This window comes from Schistocerca gregaria, chromosome 1 (genome assembly GCF_023897955.1).
Source record: "Schistocerca gregaria isolate iqSchGreg1 chromosome 1, iqSchGreg1.2, whole genome shotgun sequence".
In the NCBI taxonomy this organism is placed as follows: Eukaryota; Metazoa; Arthropoda; class Insecta; order Orthoptera; family Acrididae; genus Schistocerca; species Schistocerca gregaria.
In genome coordinates this window covers 1065340179-1065357335 of record NC_064920.1, presented here as the reverse complement: position 1 = coordinate 1065357335, position 17157 = coordinate 1065340179, and positions in this window count along the sequence as shown.

Genomic DNA, 17157 nt, shown 5'->3' with positions numbered 1-17157 from the left:
CTTGTATATCTCTTTCACCCCATTATATCGTCTTATGTCTCTGCTCGATGTGTATAAATCACAAGCTGCAAGAACATAACGAGAAAATTCCCAACTAACAATAGGACTGACATTCACAAAAGAAAAGTTTGTTTACTTTCAAATATACTTAGTCATTACTATTATTATTGTTATTATTATTATTCTTGATTGTTATAATTATTTTTTATTGTTATAATTATCATTGTACTACTGTTATAATCTCTATTTTTTTTCTTTAACATCAATACTGCAAAATACGTCATATGTCCTTAATGTTCTGTAGAAACTGTAACTCGTTCAATCTGAGTATGCCTGGTTAGGTGTAAGAGAGGGCCTGAAGGCCCTAATCTTGCCAGGTAAAATAAATGCATAAATAAATAAATAAATAAATAAATACTCGTTACTAGTTAAGATCTTTGGATCACTGAAGGAAGGTGGAAATTTATTATGTATAAATTGTTTAACGTAATAGTGTGTTTAAATAATGGAATTTTATTAAATATGTTTGTTTGTGAATGAAAAACTACATTGTAAAAACTGGTTCATATTCAGGGATTTTGTATTGTATAATGTAAAAAAACATAGTGATTCCTCTCAGCTACGGAAATGGTGTGGCGCGAGCTAAAAGGTGGAATTGGCTCTCGGGCTGAGTGGGAAGCGAGAGAGCACAGAGGAGTCAGTAGCCACCAGCCGACTAGTCAACAGCGCATTCCATCTGAGATGGAATGGCCTCTGGTGTAATTGTGGCTGTAAAATGGTACTCTCGCGTTGGAAATGGCTCTAAAAATGGTAGTCACGTCGCCAAGAAGAGCTAAATAAAGCATATTACTGCCAAAGAGAGACCAGGTAGCCGCCATGCGCCACCACTTCATCAGTTCCGAGAGGTTAGAACTGTATAACAGCATGAACCAGAGTGTTTCTTGATTTAATTTGCAAAACTTTGTGTTCGAACCATCAATTTACTCCTTTCATGGTACTAACAGGGTCCTCTCCTCAAAATTACTAAACACCGTATATCTTTTGTGTGAAAAGTGATAATAATCTGTATTATTTGCTTATGCCTAATTTCTGAATACAAAAATATATAAATGTGGATGTTAGATTAATGGTTTCATTGATATCATACGAAATACTTACTGACGAATTTATAAAAAAAATCTCCAAAGTGTTTTGATTTGCTTCTATCTTGCAAATATCAGTGTTTTAATGTTCAGTGATATAAAAGCTGGCAGTGAAAATCACTTGCTTCACAAGTGGTGTTATAAAGAATTTGGTTTTGATGCTATTTGAAGTCGACCTTTTACTTGAAACCATTTTTGAAGTTGTAGAGAGTATTGTCAGTGCAAATATTGTTAAAACTTTGCAAGATAAATGACCATAAGTGGGGCAGTAATTCAGCTTTTTCATAGTGCAAAATATTTTTGAGAAGTGTGTATAGTTTGCTTATATAAAGAACGGATGGTTTGTGGGGTCCCATTTCATTCTTTTTTATCGGGAAAAAACGAAACTTAATAGTTGTTTTCTAGCTAAAGAAAGCAGAAGTGATTATTTAAAAGAGTATATATAAAGGTATGTGTACAGTGTTATCTTATTGCATTTGTGATGTGAATATGTGTGTTAGTCAAACTTTAATCCTTATCAGATGCCACTTAGTCTTGTGTATGCCCTAGGGAACAATTCATGTGCCAAATTAGTGAAAGGTAGAAGTGAAAATTGTGTTTAACAGGGATAAAGTCTCTTTTCCGTTTCTGTGATTGCTTAACTATGCTGTTGATAACTACTGCTACTCACTTTGTAGTTGGTCTGGTTATTGTAGGTGATCATTGCACTTGATTAAGAGAGGATTTATGAATGTTACTGTTGCAAGAGTAAAACTAGATTCACTATAAATAATGTTTCCACATTATTATACCTAATTAGGCTGGCGGTTTTATAGTTCATTTACAGGAACTCTCTTACTGTAATTTCTTACAAAATTTTAGTCTTTCTGTTGTCTACCACTTGCTACTATTACGAAATTCATGTTCGATTCCCTCTGTCCGCTAGGTAACACACGGTCAAACATTTAAACATTTAAAAATCCTTCCAGAGGGTAACACATACTGTGTGCTTTAATCATTTTAAGCAGATTGGAGCGATAGTGTTATGCTTGGTTTCCTTGTGATCAGTTTGTAAGTTCCGTTATTTGAAAACAGTGTAGCACACGCACTCGAACGTCAGTAATAGTGTTACAAGGAAAGAAAGAGAAAGAAAACCACATGTTGCTTCTGCTGTTGTAACCTATCCCGATTCACAAGTTCCACATGACCCACTGAAAAAATCTCGTTCCTGAGACTCTGGGCGCCATCACTGGCGACTGATGAACTCCTACTATGGAGTCGTAGCTGACTGGAATGATGTGCCCGTATCTGTCATCCAAGCTCAGCTGAACTCGATATCCAGCCACGTTGGGGCTGTTGCTGCTGCCAGAGGCAGCAACTCCGTGTAACAAATTTCATACCTAAATTCCTGCATCAACATATTTCGCTACCAAGGGATGAATTAAAAGAAGCTCTGGAAACATCCAAAAACATGAAAGTTACCGGGGCAGACAAGATTAGCGTAGAACTTCTGAAGTATGGTGGAACATCTCTATTTAAGATTACTTCACTTATACAATTTGTGCTGGGTACAGCAACAAATACCACAAGGCTGGACCATCATGAGAGTTACTTCAGTTTTTAAGAAATGAGAGAGAACACTTTCTAATAATTACAGGGGCGTCAGTATAATAACAGCCGGCTATAAAATACATGCAAAATTAATAAATAGACTAATGGAAGCAATTAGGGAGACATCACTAATTAAGGAACAATGTGCAGTTAGGCATGACCCCTCATATTCTTAGTGAACTAAATTACTGAGAAACATAGACAATACAAGAAAAAAAAAGGATCTAGCATTAATAGACTTTAAAAAGGCCTCCGAAAGTGTGAGAAGAAGAAATCGGGGGGGGGGGGGGGAGGGGGATTCCAGATAAGAGGGGCTTTTCCAGACAGATAATTAATGTTCTTAAAAGTCTGTATAATCCTACAAACGTAGTCATGGCAACGAACGAAATACTAATAAGGGGAGGCCAAGAAATTGGGATTACAGATTTTCTTCAAACTTTGTAGAGCTTTATTAGGCCATTAAAGCAACATAATGTTCAAATTATAATTCCTTCGAAATTCCAAGAGAATTTTTACACGTCTATTATGTAACGAATGTATCTGTGCGTAGGTGCCCGTCGTTAGAGTTCATGGTGGTCAAGGTGTTAGCGTTTGAGCTTCATAAGACGAAACTGTTTGAGGCTATAGTTTAACTTCCGCTGAAATCTTGGTTTTTGTGGTACAAGCGTAAATTCTGTGATATTCAAACAATTTATACCTACAATATTCGTTCTAGCTACGTCAGCGACGTCTCACAGCTGCGCAGGTTAACTGCCAAATGTTGCCTGGCTCTGTGTCTGCAGGCCGAATGTCGAGGTGCAAGGTAGAGGCGGGTATCTTATATAATAATTAAGTTTAGTTAAAAATGGCTAGCAGACAAACAACACAAAATTCGCTAAAACTTCGTGCAAATACAGGTATTTTTAAATTACGTTATCTCTCAACTGTAATGTAAATTAAAAAATTTGACGAGTGATGAAAAAAATGTAGACCACCATTTAAGTTTGAACGAGAGACAAACTGTCGCCGCATACAAATTTGCAGGACGAAGTTCGAACTTGAACCGCTTTTTCTGTTTTGTTCTATATTGTTCGTTGAAGTTGATCGTGGCGGACTTCTGATGACACTCGTTCAGATCATTCGTTGGCCTATTCACTCAGTTCGTTTATTACAGAGGGTAGCTAAACCCTCTGACCGAACACGCTTTCTTTTTTCCGTCGTCTCATTTTGTTCGTTTTCGTTGGTTGCATCTGCTCGGGGCGGACGTCGCAAGACACCCGTTTCAGTTCATCGTTGATCCATTAACTCAGTTTCTTTATTACAAAAGGCGGATAACCCTCTGACCCAACACGCTGAGCTACCGTGCCGGCTCCGCTGGACCACCATAAACTCTTAAGAGACGGCGCCTGCGCACCGATATGTCCGTTACGTAATAGACGCGTAAAGCGTCTCCTGCGATTTTCTCGCAATGACTCGAGTAGTGCACCTTACAGCAAGCACATTATGTTGTTTTAATGGGCTATTAAAGGTGTAGAAAGTAAACCTTTGATCCTCTTGTAAGCAAACTAATAAATGTTGACAAGGACCAACGCCAGGGCTGCAATCTGTCATCTTAAGTGTTTAATTTTTACTTGTATCGCCTGTGCTCATAATTGAACCAATTGTGTTTATAAAGTAACGTAGGCATTTTTTTTCTTGTATAAGTGGTTGAATTTATTGGTAAGGAAATTCTTAGGTCTTGCTTGAACGCTATGCATGTTTTAGAATCTTACCTGAAGGCTATGAGGAAAAGAACATCATGAACAATCATACGTAGAAGTCACTGGAACTGATCTACTATAAAACACATCGTGTATCTTAAACTGATTCACTCCACGTAAAACTATGTGCTAAATTTTAGCCTCATAACTGACCAAAGCAAATGCTCCAATTGAAACGTCCCCTTAGAAAAATTATACATAACTGTGCTTAAACTGACACACAATAGTTTTTAGCGCAACGCAATCTGACTTTCAAAAATCCCTACAAAAGAATGGCCCTGACTAACATTAACCTATACCTTTCACAAATCACTTACCTCACAAAAATCTTCGTTACTCGAACTACTGCAATACAGCGAGCGCCACTACTGGCAGCAAACTAAAAGATTCAAACTACGGAAGTCACTAACTACTGATAGGCTCAGTTAGCAAATGAAAGATTTTAATAGAGAACAAACAATGTATTTACCTTTATAGTCATAATATATATACACTCCTGGAAATTGAAATAAGAGCACCGTGAATTCATTGTCCCAGGAAGGGGAAACTTTATTGACACATTCCTGGGGTCAGATACATCACATGATCACACTGACAGAACCACAGGCACATAGACACAAGCAACAGAGCATGCACAATGTCGGCACTAGTACAGTGTATATCCACCTTTCGCAGCAATGCAGGCTGCTATTCTCCCATGGAGACGATCGTAGAGATGCTGGATGTAGTCCTGTGGAACGGCTTGCCATGCCATTTCCACCTGGCGCCTCAGTTGGACCAGCGTTCGTGCTGGACGTGCAGTCCGCGTGAGACGACGCTTCATCCAGTCCCAAACATGCTCAATGGGGGACAGATCCGGAGATCTTGCTGGCTAGGGTAGTTGACTTACACCTTCTAGAGCACGTTGGGTGGCACTGGATACATGCGGACGTGCATTGTCCTGTTGGAACAGCAAGTTCCCTTGCCGGTCTAGGAATGGTAGAACGACGGGTTCGATGACGGTTTGGATGTACCGTGCACTATTCAGTGTCCCCTCGACGATCACCAGAGGTGTACGGCCAGTGTAGGAGATCGCTCCCCACACCATGATGCCGGGTGTTGGCCCTGTGTGCCTCGGTCGTATGCAGTCCTGATTGTAGCGCTCACCTGCACGGCGCCAAACACGCATACAACCATCATTGGCACCAAGGCAGAAGCGACTCTCATCGCTGAAGACGACACGTCTCCATTCGTCCCTCCATTCACGCCTGTCGCGACACCACTGGAGGCGGGCTGCACGATGTTGGGGCGTGAGCGGAAGACGGCCTAACGGTGTGCAGGACCGTAGCCCAACTTCATGGAGACGGTTGCGAATGGTCCTCGCCGATACCCCAGGAGCAACAGTGTCCCTAATTTGCTGGGAAGTGGCGGTGCGGTCCCCTACGGCACTGCGTAGGATCCTACGGTGTTGGCGTGCATCCGTGCGTTGCTGCGGTCCGGTCCCAGGTCGACGGGCACGTGCACCTTCCGCCGACCACTGGCGACAACATCGATGTACTGTGGAGACCTCACGCCCCACGTGTTGAGCATTTCGGCGGTACGTCCACCCGGCCTCCCGCATGCCCACTATACGCCCTCGCTCAAAGTCCGTCAACTGCACATACGGTTCACGGTGGACGTGGTAAAGACTGCGATGGAGCTCCGTATGCCACGGCAAACTGGCTGACACTGACGGCGGCGGTGCACAAATGCTGCGCAGCTAGCGCCATTCGACGGCCAACACCGCGGTTCCTGGTGCGTCCGCTGTGCCGTGCGTGTGATCATTGCTTGTACAGCCCTCTCGCAGTGTCCGGAGCAAGTGTGGTGGGTCTGACACACCGGTTTCAATGTGTTCTTTTTTTTCCATTTCCAGGAGTGTAGAACAAAATGAAATTAACAAACAAAAAAAAGTGGTCAGCGTGACAGAATGTCAATTCTAAGGGCCTGGGTTCGATTCCCGGCTGGGACAGAGATTTTCTCCGCTCAGGGACTGCGTGTTGTGTTGTCCTAATCATCATCATTTCATCCCCATCGACGCGTAAATCCCCGAAGTGGCGTTAAATCGAAAGACTTGCACTAGGCAAACGGTCTACCCGACGGGAGGCCCTAGCCACACGACATTATTATTCAACAAACTGACAAACTGCAATTATAACTCCTAAAAATATTTCGAATTACTTTCAGCGCACATTTAAATGACTCTTTCAAAACAGCAATATAATTATAATTAATGAGCCGTGGTTCATTTCATCTCTGTCTTTCCGGCGCCTTCTTTCTCTGGCATTTCGATAGGCGGAGCGAATGTAACTTGCAGTTTTTGTAGATGACCGTTGACTCAGGGAGTTTGAAATAGGTCCTCCCACGACCTTCAGTGGACTTTCACTTCCCTGTGTATCCATGCTGTGCCCACCTGGACGCTCGGAGTTCTGCCCTCTTCGTTACCGCGTGTGCAAAGACCGTTACTGGAAAATTTTGCGGTCAGTATTGCTCGCGCTCTGATATCAGTGACTCTGCTGTTGGTGCCTTATGGATCACTGGAACATTTTAATTTACTGTGATTAATCTTGACCGCAATCGTGTTGTACCTTTGCGTTTATTTCATTGGTCGAAACTTGGGTGTAAATTAGTGACTGTCCGTGCGTTGGCGACAAATTGTATCACTGAGACCTTTACGTGCTGTGTATTACCAGGGCTATAAGCCGTGCAGAACTTTCAAATTCAGTGGTTTGCTAGTGAAACTTAAGGCTCACTTTTATGGCAGTTTGCTGAAGTTCTTTACTCGGCTTTATTAATTTTGGTCATGAGCCGTGTGGCATAATTCCTATTCACTGAGTTTAATTATTTTAAGGGTAATTCCCTTTATTAACTGTGTGTTTGAAACTAGGTTCTAGGTGGTTGCTAAGCCTGAGGACTGATTCAAGGAAATACTCTAATGTCTAGCCATTAACTAACTATTGCCTTGGAGGGGTGAGCGTAATAATTTATTTGTCCTATCTATCTATCGAGTATAAATTTAAGTGTCAGGAAGTCATTTCTGAAAGTATTTGTATGGAGTGTAGCCATGTATGGAAGTGAATCATGGACGATAAATAGTTTGGACAAGAAGAGAATAGAAGCTTTCTAAATGTGGTGCTACAGAAGAATGCTGAAGATTAGATGGGTAGATCACATAACTAATGAGGAAGTATTGAATCGGATTGGGGAGAAGAGAAGTTTGTGGCAGAACTTGACCAGAAGAAGGGATCGGTTGATAGGACATGTTCTGAGGCATCAAGGGATCACCAATTTAGTATTGGAGGACAGCGTGGAGGGTAAAAATCGTAGAGGGAGACCAAGAGATGACTACACTAAGCAGATTCAGAAGGATGTAGGTTGCAGTAGGTACTGGGAGATGAAGAAGTTTGCACAGGATAGAGTAGCATGGAGAGCTGCATCAAACCAGTTTCAGGACTGAAGACCACAACAACAACAATCTGTTTCATTCAAGTAAGTATCTGGCAGTGCAATTTTTGGTGTAAATTTTACCTAAATTGTTTGGGGACACTTAATTATTACATTTTTATACTCCTCTCCCAGTGAATTAAGATCTATTTCGAAAACGTCCTGGCAAATTAAAACTGTGAGCTGGACCGAGACTCAAACTCGGAAGCTTTGCCTTTCGCGGGCAAGTGCTCTACTGGCTCTACTGGAGAAATTGAAGCTGTAAGGACAGTTCGTGAGTCGTGCTAGGGTGGCTCAGTTGGTAGAGCACTTGGCCCCGAAGGGCAGAGATCCCGAATTCGAGTCTCGATCCGGCACGCAGTTTTAATCTTCCAGGAAGTTTCATATCAGCGCACACTTCACTGCAGAGTGTAAATTTCATTCTGGAAGATCTGTTTCTTTTAGGCAGTTTTTTGGACGCAATACTTTCTACTCTATTTTATGATGGATTTCTTAGGATGGCAGCCGTGACCTCTTAAGAAGGGAGCGAATTGTTGTTCATGTTATTTTTGTAGCCTACGTCTCGCCTCAGTGATGTTCGTTAGCAGTGCCTATTACCTTTGTAAAGCGCGAGACCGACATTTCGGCAACTACCGGTTGCAACGGTCTGTTGCTGTTGAGCACCAGCACGTGCCTTCTGGTTGTATGTGAGGTGTGTCCACTGTTGCTAAACTCGAACTGTTCACCTTAGCGGCTTGCCTTCTTTAAATAAGTTTCGCCTTTCTCTTTTTAAGGGTCTGATGTACGTACTTGAACTACCAAGTATTCTGCCTAAAGGCCAATGTATGAGCGATGTTGTATTTAAGTTTTGATGTAGTTCCTTTCCTTGTTCAAATATTTGAGTATAAACTTGATGTACTTAGGAAAATTTTAATATTGTCACGGTTCGCGCGGCTGCCCACGTCAGACGTTCCAGTGCTCCCTCCGGCATGGGGGTGTGTATTGTCCTTAGCGTAAGTTAGCTTAAGTTAGATTAAGTAGTGTGTAAGCCTAGGGACCGATGGCCTCAGCAGTTTGGTCCCATAGGAACGTACCACCAAACATCTAATTTAATTTCCGTTGTGACTGCTATCTCCTTAGATTTCTGTTTTAAATTATAACTCTCTATTCATTGCTTTAGCTTAATTTGTCGTTGTATGCTTTTTATGGGTGTCACAAAATTTATCAGATCTGGCACACATGGGTGTTTATTCTAATTTTTCATTTGTTAACTTAATAAGTGTGATTGTTTAAGAAGGTTGTGCAAGAGTTATCCTTTACTTGCTTTTGTTTAAGAGAGGTTTTCTTACGATTTTTTTTATTTGTTGTTGGCAGTGATTTCTTGGCGTAGCAAGAATTAAAAGTTTAGTCATGTCAATCAGTGGTTAAAATTTAAAAAGGCTTGTTTCTATTTGACAGCCTCTTATTTCAGTCGAATTTTATTTTGTGCTATCACGCGGTTTGTAAATAAATGTGATCATTCAAAACACAAATGATGCAAGAACTGTAGACTCCCCACCCCCCTTCCATGTGATTCTTTTCCTGTCACAACCTGTTTCTTGAGGTTTCAATTATAAATGTAACATTGTATCTGTTACTTGTTGTTGTGGTCTTCAGTCCTGAGACTGGTTTGAGGCAGCTCTCCATGCTGCTCTACCCTCTACAAGTTTCTTCATCTCCCAGTAATTACTGCAACCTACATCCTTCTGAATCTGCTTAGTGTAGTCATCTCTTGGTCTCCCTCTACGATTTTTACCCTCCACGCTGCCCTCCAATGCTAAATTTGTGATCCATTGATGCCTCAGAACATGTCCTAGCAACTGGTCCCTTCTTCTTGTCAAACTGTGCCACAAACTCCTCTTCTCCCCAATTCTACTCAATACCTCCTCATTAGTTATATTCAATACCTGCTCATTAGTTGTGTGATCTACGCATCTAATCTTCAGCATTCTTCTGTAGCACCACATGCCAAAAGCTTCCATTCTCTTCTTGTCTAAACTTTTTATCGTCCATGTTTTACTTCCATACATGGCTAAACTCCATACAAATACTTTCAGAAACGACTTCCTGACACTTAAATCTATACTGGATGTTAACAAAGTTCTCTTCTTCAGAAACGCTTTCCTTGCCATTGCCAGTCTACATTTTATATCCTCTCTACTTCGACCATCATCAGTTATTTTGCTCCACAAATAGCAAAACTCCTGTACCACTCTAAGTGTCTCATTTCCTAAACTAATTCCCTCAGCATCACCCGACTTAATTCGACTACATTCCATTATCCTTGTTTTGCTTTTGTTGATGTTCATCTTGTTCCCTTCTTTCAAGACACTGTCCATTCCGTTTAACTGTTCTTCCAAGTCCTTTGCTGTCTCTAACAGAATTACAATGTCATCGGAGAACCTCAACGTTTTTATTTCTTCTCCATGGATTTTAATTCCGACTCCAAACTTTTCTTTTGTTTCCTTTATTGCTTGCTCAATATACAGATTGAATAACATCGGGGACAGGCTACCACCCTGACTCACTCCCTTCCCAACCACTGCTTCCCTTTCATGCCCCTCGACTCTTATAGTTGCCATCTGGTGTCTGTAGAAATTGTAAATAGCCTTTCGCTCCCTGTATTTTAGCCTCGCCACCTTCAGAATTTGAAAGAGAGTATTCCAGTCGACATTGTCAAAAGCTTTCTCTAAGTCTACAAATGCTAGAAACGGAGGTTTGCCTTCCCTTAATCTATTTTCTATGATAAGTCGTGAGGTCAGTATTACCTCACGTGTTCCAACATTTCTGCGGAATCAAAACTGATCTTCGCCGAGGTCGGCTTCTACGAGTTTTTTCATTCGTCTGTAAAGGATTCGTGTTAGTATTTTGCAGCTGTGACTTATTAAACTGATAGTTCGGTAATATTCACATCTGTCAACATCTGCTTTCTTTGGGATTGGAATTATTATATTCTTCTTGAAGTCTGAGGGTATTTCTCCTGTCTCGTACTTCTTGCTCGCCAGATGGTAGAGCTTTGTCAGGACTGGCTCTCCCAAGGCCGTCAGTAGTTCTAATGGAATTTTGTCTACTCCTGGGGCCTTGTTTCGACTCAGGTCTTTCAGTGCTCTGTCAAACTCTTCACGCAGTATCGTATCTCCCATTTCATCTTCATCTACATCCTCTTCCATTTCCATAATATTGTCCTCAAGTACATCACCCTTGTATAGACCCTCTATATACTCCTTCCACCTTTCTGCTTTACCTTCTTTGCTTAGAGCTTAGAACTGGGTTTCCATCTGAGCTCTTGATATTCATTCAAGTGGTTCTCTTGTCTCCAAAGGTCTCTTTAATTTTTCTGTAGGCAGCATCTATCTTTCCCCTAGTGAGATAAGCCTGTACATCCTGACATTTGCCCTCTATCCATCCCTGCTTAGCCATTTGGCACTTCCTATGGATCTCATTTTTGTGGCGCTTGTATTCCTTTTTGCCTGCTCCATTAACTGCATTTTTATATTTTCTCCTTTCATCAATTAAACTCAATACTTCTTCTGTTACCCAAGGATTTCTACTAGCCCTCGTCTTTTTACCTACTTGATCCTCTGCTGCCTTCACTACATCATCCCTCTGAGCTACCCATTCTTCTTCTACTGCATTTCTTTCCACCATTCCTGTCAACTGTTCCCTTATGCTCTCCGTGAAACTCTCTACAACCTCTGCTTCTTTCAGTTTATCCAGGTCCCATCTCCTTAAATTCTCACCTTTTTGCCGTTTATTCGGTTTTAATTTAAAGTTCATAACCAATTGATTGTGGTCAGAGTCCATATCTGCCCCTGGAAATGTCTTACAATTTAAAATCTGGTTCCTAAATCTCTGTCTTACCATTATATAATCTATCCGATACCTTCTAGTATCTCCAGGATTCTTCCATTTATACAACCTTCTTTTGTGATTCTTGAACCAAGTGTTAGTTACTTAGTCCACGTAAAAATTCTGTCTCTGTAACTGTTTGTCTTTCGGTTCAACCCTTTAGTGTTCTTCTTCGAAGCACAGCCTAAAACAAATGCTCTATAGTTTCCGCATAATAAGGGAAGTTGTATGTATTCGAAATGAAAAAAATGAAAATCAGCAATGTAGTTTACATTTCGTAGTAACGACGGCAAATGAACACAATGTTAGTTTCGTTTAATCTTAGACAAAAGTAAGCGGAAAAACGAGACCAGTAAACAACGTTACATTCAGTCTGTGTTGCCCCAGAAGGATTCATTACTACCATATTTTGTGTTCCACTGATGGCAATATCAACGCACTAGCGGTTCCGGTATTTTAGCTGCCCGATATGTGTTTGTTACTGCGAATGAACCATCCGCAACATTCAAACATGAATGTCCCTAGTACGCGATTTCATGAAACTTTGTTACTGTCGTGTTTTATTTCTACCATAGCACTTCATCTGCACGCGGGATAGAAGTTGGTACACGTGATAGAAGTTGGTAGAGAGAGAAAAATTTTCTCGTGTGTATGTCTACTTACTTTTAATTCTCTTAAAGGCTACGTACACAGATGGTTTTTTGTGCACATCTTTGGCAAAATACCTTCGGAATTATGTAACTTTATTCAGTCTTCTCGTACGTGTATAGTTAATATTAAAATCAGTGATTCAGTTTCCGACATTCCCGTATTAATACTATGACAGTGGCAACATTCTATGAGAAAGGATAGATGGTTGGCTCTGAGCACTATGGGGCTTAACATCTGAGGTCATCAGTCCCCTAGACTTAGAACTACTTAAACCTAACTAAGCTAAGGACATCACACACATCCGTGCCCGAGGCAGGATTCGCATCTGCGACCGGTAAAGGATAGATGACACTATGGTTTTGAAATGGGACATGACAGAAGTCCAAGCACTTTTTCATCTGCCGTCGATTAAATAATCTATGAGAAAATGGAAGACGAAAAGCGGATCCTCCTACATAGACTTGCACAGATTGCCAATAAATATAATTAGAAGACCAATTTATTGTCAGTAATGGGAAAAAATTCTGTAAGAACCGAGATCGTCATTGATCGAAAAATAATAGAGAAAACAAGTTATTTTCGGCGTCCGTGCTGTGGTGGGTCATATGACAGAAACGTAGACTTTAAGGAAAATATGAGTAAGAATGTTGAGTTAAGGAAAAGTTGGCTAACGTTAAAGTTAAGGAAAATTTGAGTAAGTGTAGACTAAAGTGTGGAACAGCACGAACATTAAAGAATAAAGTTAGTAAAGAGATTTAAATGAAGTTTTATAGAATAATGCCAGTCCCTTGTTTAATATACATCCACTGCGATGCTCCGTAATCCACCTTAACGGTGCGTGGCGTAGGGTTCCACTCGGTAATAGAAAATGGCTCTGAGCACTATGGGACTTAACATCTGTGGTCATCAGTCCCCTAGAACTTAGAACTACTTAAACCTAACTAACCTAAGGAGATCACATACATCCATGCCCGAGGCAGGATTCGAACCTGCGACCGTAGCAGTCGCGCGGTTCCGAACTGAGCGCCTAGAACCGCTCGGCCATGGTATGCGCGCCTCCGTATGAGCTCTAATTTCTCGTATCTCATCTTCGTGGTCCTTATGCGCAGTGTATGTTGGAGGCAACAGAATCATTCTACAGTCAGCTTCAAATGCCGATTCTCTAAATTTTATCAGTAGCGTTCGTCGAAAAGGATATCGCCTTTCCTCCAGGGACTGATATTTGAGGTCCCAAAGCATCTCCGTAACACTTGCGTGTTGTTCGAACGTACCAGTGACAAATCTAGCAGCCTGCCTCTGAATTACTTCGATATCTTACTTTAATCCGCCCTGGTACAGATCCTAAACACTCAAGCAGTGGTCAAGAATAGGTCGCATCAGCGTTCTATATGCGGTCTTCTTTACAGATAAAATACACTTTACTAGAATTGTCCCAATGAACCAAAGTCGACCATTCGTCTTTCCTACCAAAATCCTCACATGCTCGTTCCATTTCATATCGCTTTGCAACTTTACTCCCAGATATTTAAACTACGTGACTTTATCCCCCTACAACTACCAAACTTTGACAACTTACCGTACACCACAGCATCATCAGCAACCACAGATTATTGCTCACCTCTCCTCAAAATCGATTAAGCATATAGAGAACGACAGTGGCCCTATCACACTTCCCTGGGGCACTCCTGAACGGTACCCTTATCTCTGATGAACACTCGCCATCGAGGACAAAATACTGGGTTCTCTAACCTAAGAAGTCTTTGAGCCATTCACGTATCTGTGAACCTATTCCATGTGCTCGTACCTTCTTCAACAGCCTGCAATGGGGTAACGCGTCAAATGCTTTTCGGAAATCTAGAAATATGGCATCTGCCTGTTCCCCTTCATCCATAGTTAGCAGAATATCATGTAAGAAAAGGGCAAACTGAGTTTTGCGAGAACGATGTTTTCTACAACCATGCTAATTCGTGAAAGTAAGCTTCTCGGTCTCAAGAAAATGTATTGTATTCGAACCGAGAATATGTTCAAGGATTCTGCAGCAAACCGATGTTAGGGCATCGGTTTGTAACTTTGTGGTTCCGTTCTTTTGCCCTTCCTATACACAGGAGTCACATATACTTGTTTCTAATGGCTTGGGACTTTACGCTGAGCGAGAGCATGGGTAAAGCGGAAAAATGAGCAAGAACAGATGCAGGTAGCAAAAACGAGATTTTTAAGATCTGTAAATGGTGGTACAAGGCAGAACAAAATAAGGAACGAATATATTCGATACGAGGCAAATATCTTTGCCCTGAATTGCAAAGTAACCGACTACAGGAAAAAAATGGAAAAACTTTTGGAAGGAATGGAGGAAAATCGTCTACCCAGACTGGCAAGATCCTACGTAGCAAGGACTAGAAGAGACATCGGTCGGTCGAAGAAAAGATGGCAGAATGCCGGAACGGGCTAAATCCTTCAACGGAAGGAGAAGAACACAAATTAATTTATACGTTACTCCTACTACACTTTATATGCAGAATAATTAAATTTTCGTTATTTTACGTTATGCTGACATCATAGTACTGACGGCTGGAAGTGTAGAATATTCACCATACAAACTGACAAGAACACCAGATCCCTCCTTCCCTTGAAGCAGTGTGGTCACTGCTAAGGAGATTAATAGCAGTCTCCCGTAGTCTCGGACGGAGAACGTCCCTTTCTCTCCCTGGAGGTACAGGAAGAGCGGCTGGGATTCATCAGCTGCGCCTAACTGCAACGTGCGCTGTCGATTAAGACGTAGCGGCTTAGTGGTTGCGGTTATGTAGGAAGAGGCGGCGATGGAGTCGCGGAAAGTGCTGCTCGAGACGGGTAACATCTCCTTTCTTCAGCAGACCCTGGTCCCTTCTCCGTAACTGATGTAATGAAGCAGCTGGTAAGCGCAATAAATATCTTACGGTTAGTTTCCGTGTCATTAAGATGCACTCTATCACGGCAAATTACATCCAGCAGCGCTCAATGTCCCTTTTATAACATAAGTTTCTTGAATATCTCTCAATGTTACGAAATATAGGTGTTTAGAGAGTATTTGGAGAGGAGGTGGTAATTAACATTAAAGGACCACAAAAATACACACGAACATTACAGTTCTTTACGTTCTTTAGCTACTACCTTTATTATTCGAAATAGCGTTCTTAAGTGTGTGAAGTCGCACAGGTACAGAAGTGACTAATTTCGTGTTACGATACGTAATTAGGACTTTTTTACAGCAAATATACACTACTGACCATTAAAATTGCTACACCAAGAAGAAATGCAGATGACAAACGGGTATTCATTGGACAAATATATTATACTAGAACAGACATATGATTACATTTTCACGTAACTTGGGTGCATAGATCCTAAGAAATCAGTACCCAAAACAACCACCTCTGGCCGTAACAACGGTCTTGATACGCCTGAGCATTGGGTCAAACAAGGCTTGGTTGGCGTGTACAGGAACAGCTACTCATGCAGCTTCAACACTATACCACAGTTCATCAAGAGTACACTGGCGTGTTGCGACGAGCCAGTAGCTCCGCCACCAGTGACCAGACGTTTTCAATTGGAGAGAGTTCTGGAGAATGTGCTGACCAGGGCAGCAGTCGAACATTTTCTGTATCCAGAAAGGCCCGTACAGGACCTGCTATATCCTGTTGAAATGTAGGGTTTCGCAGGGATCGAATGAAGGGTAGAACCACGGGTCGTAACACATCTGAAATGTAACGTCCACCGTTCAAAGTGCCATCAATGCGAACAAGAGGTGATCTAGACGTGTAACCAATGGCACCCCATACCATCATGCCGGGTAATACGTCAATATGGCAATGACGAATACACGCTTCCAATGTGCGTTCACCGCGGCGTCGCCAAACCGGGATGCGACCATCATGATGCTGTAAACAGAACCTGGATTCATCCGAAAAAATGACGTTTTGCCATTCGTGCACCCAGGTTCGTCGTTGAGTACATCATCGCAGGCGCTCCTGTCGGTGATGCAGCGTCAAGGGTAACCGCAGCCATGGTCTCCGAGGTGAAAGTCTATGCTTTTGGAAACGTCGTCGAACTGTTCGTGCAGATGGTTGTTGTCTTGCAAACATCCTCATCTGTTGACTCAAAGATAGAGACGTGGCTGCACGATTCGTTACAGCCATGCAGATAAGATACCTGTCATTCTCGAGTGCTAGTGATACCAAGCCGTTGGGATCCAGCACGGCGTTCCGTATTACCCTCCTGAACCCACCGATTCCATATTCTGCTAACAGTCATTGGATCTCGACCAACGCGAGCAGCAGTGTCGCGATACGATAAACCGCAATCGCGATAGGCTACAATCCGACCTTTATCAAAGTCGGAAACATGATGGTATGCATTTCTCCTCCTTACATGAGGCATCACAACAACGTTTAACCAGGTAACGCCGGTCAACTGCTATTTGTGTGTGAGAAATCGGTTGGAAACTTTCCTCATGTCAGGACGTTGTAGATGTCGCCACCCGCGCCAACCTCGTGTGAATGCTCTGAAAAGCTAATCATTTGCAGTCTAGGACTGATATAAATGACAGTCATGTCCCATTTTTGACACGTTGCTGTGTAGCCATACAAATGGACTGGAGAGCCGGCGACTGTGGCCGAGCGGTTCTAAGCTATTCAGTCCGGAACGGCGCTGCTGCTACGGTCGCTGGTTCGAAT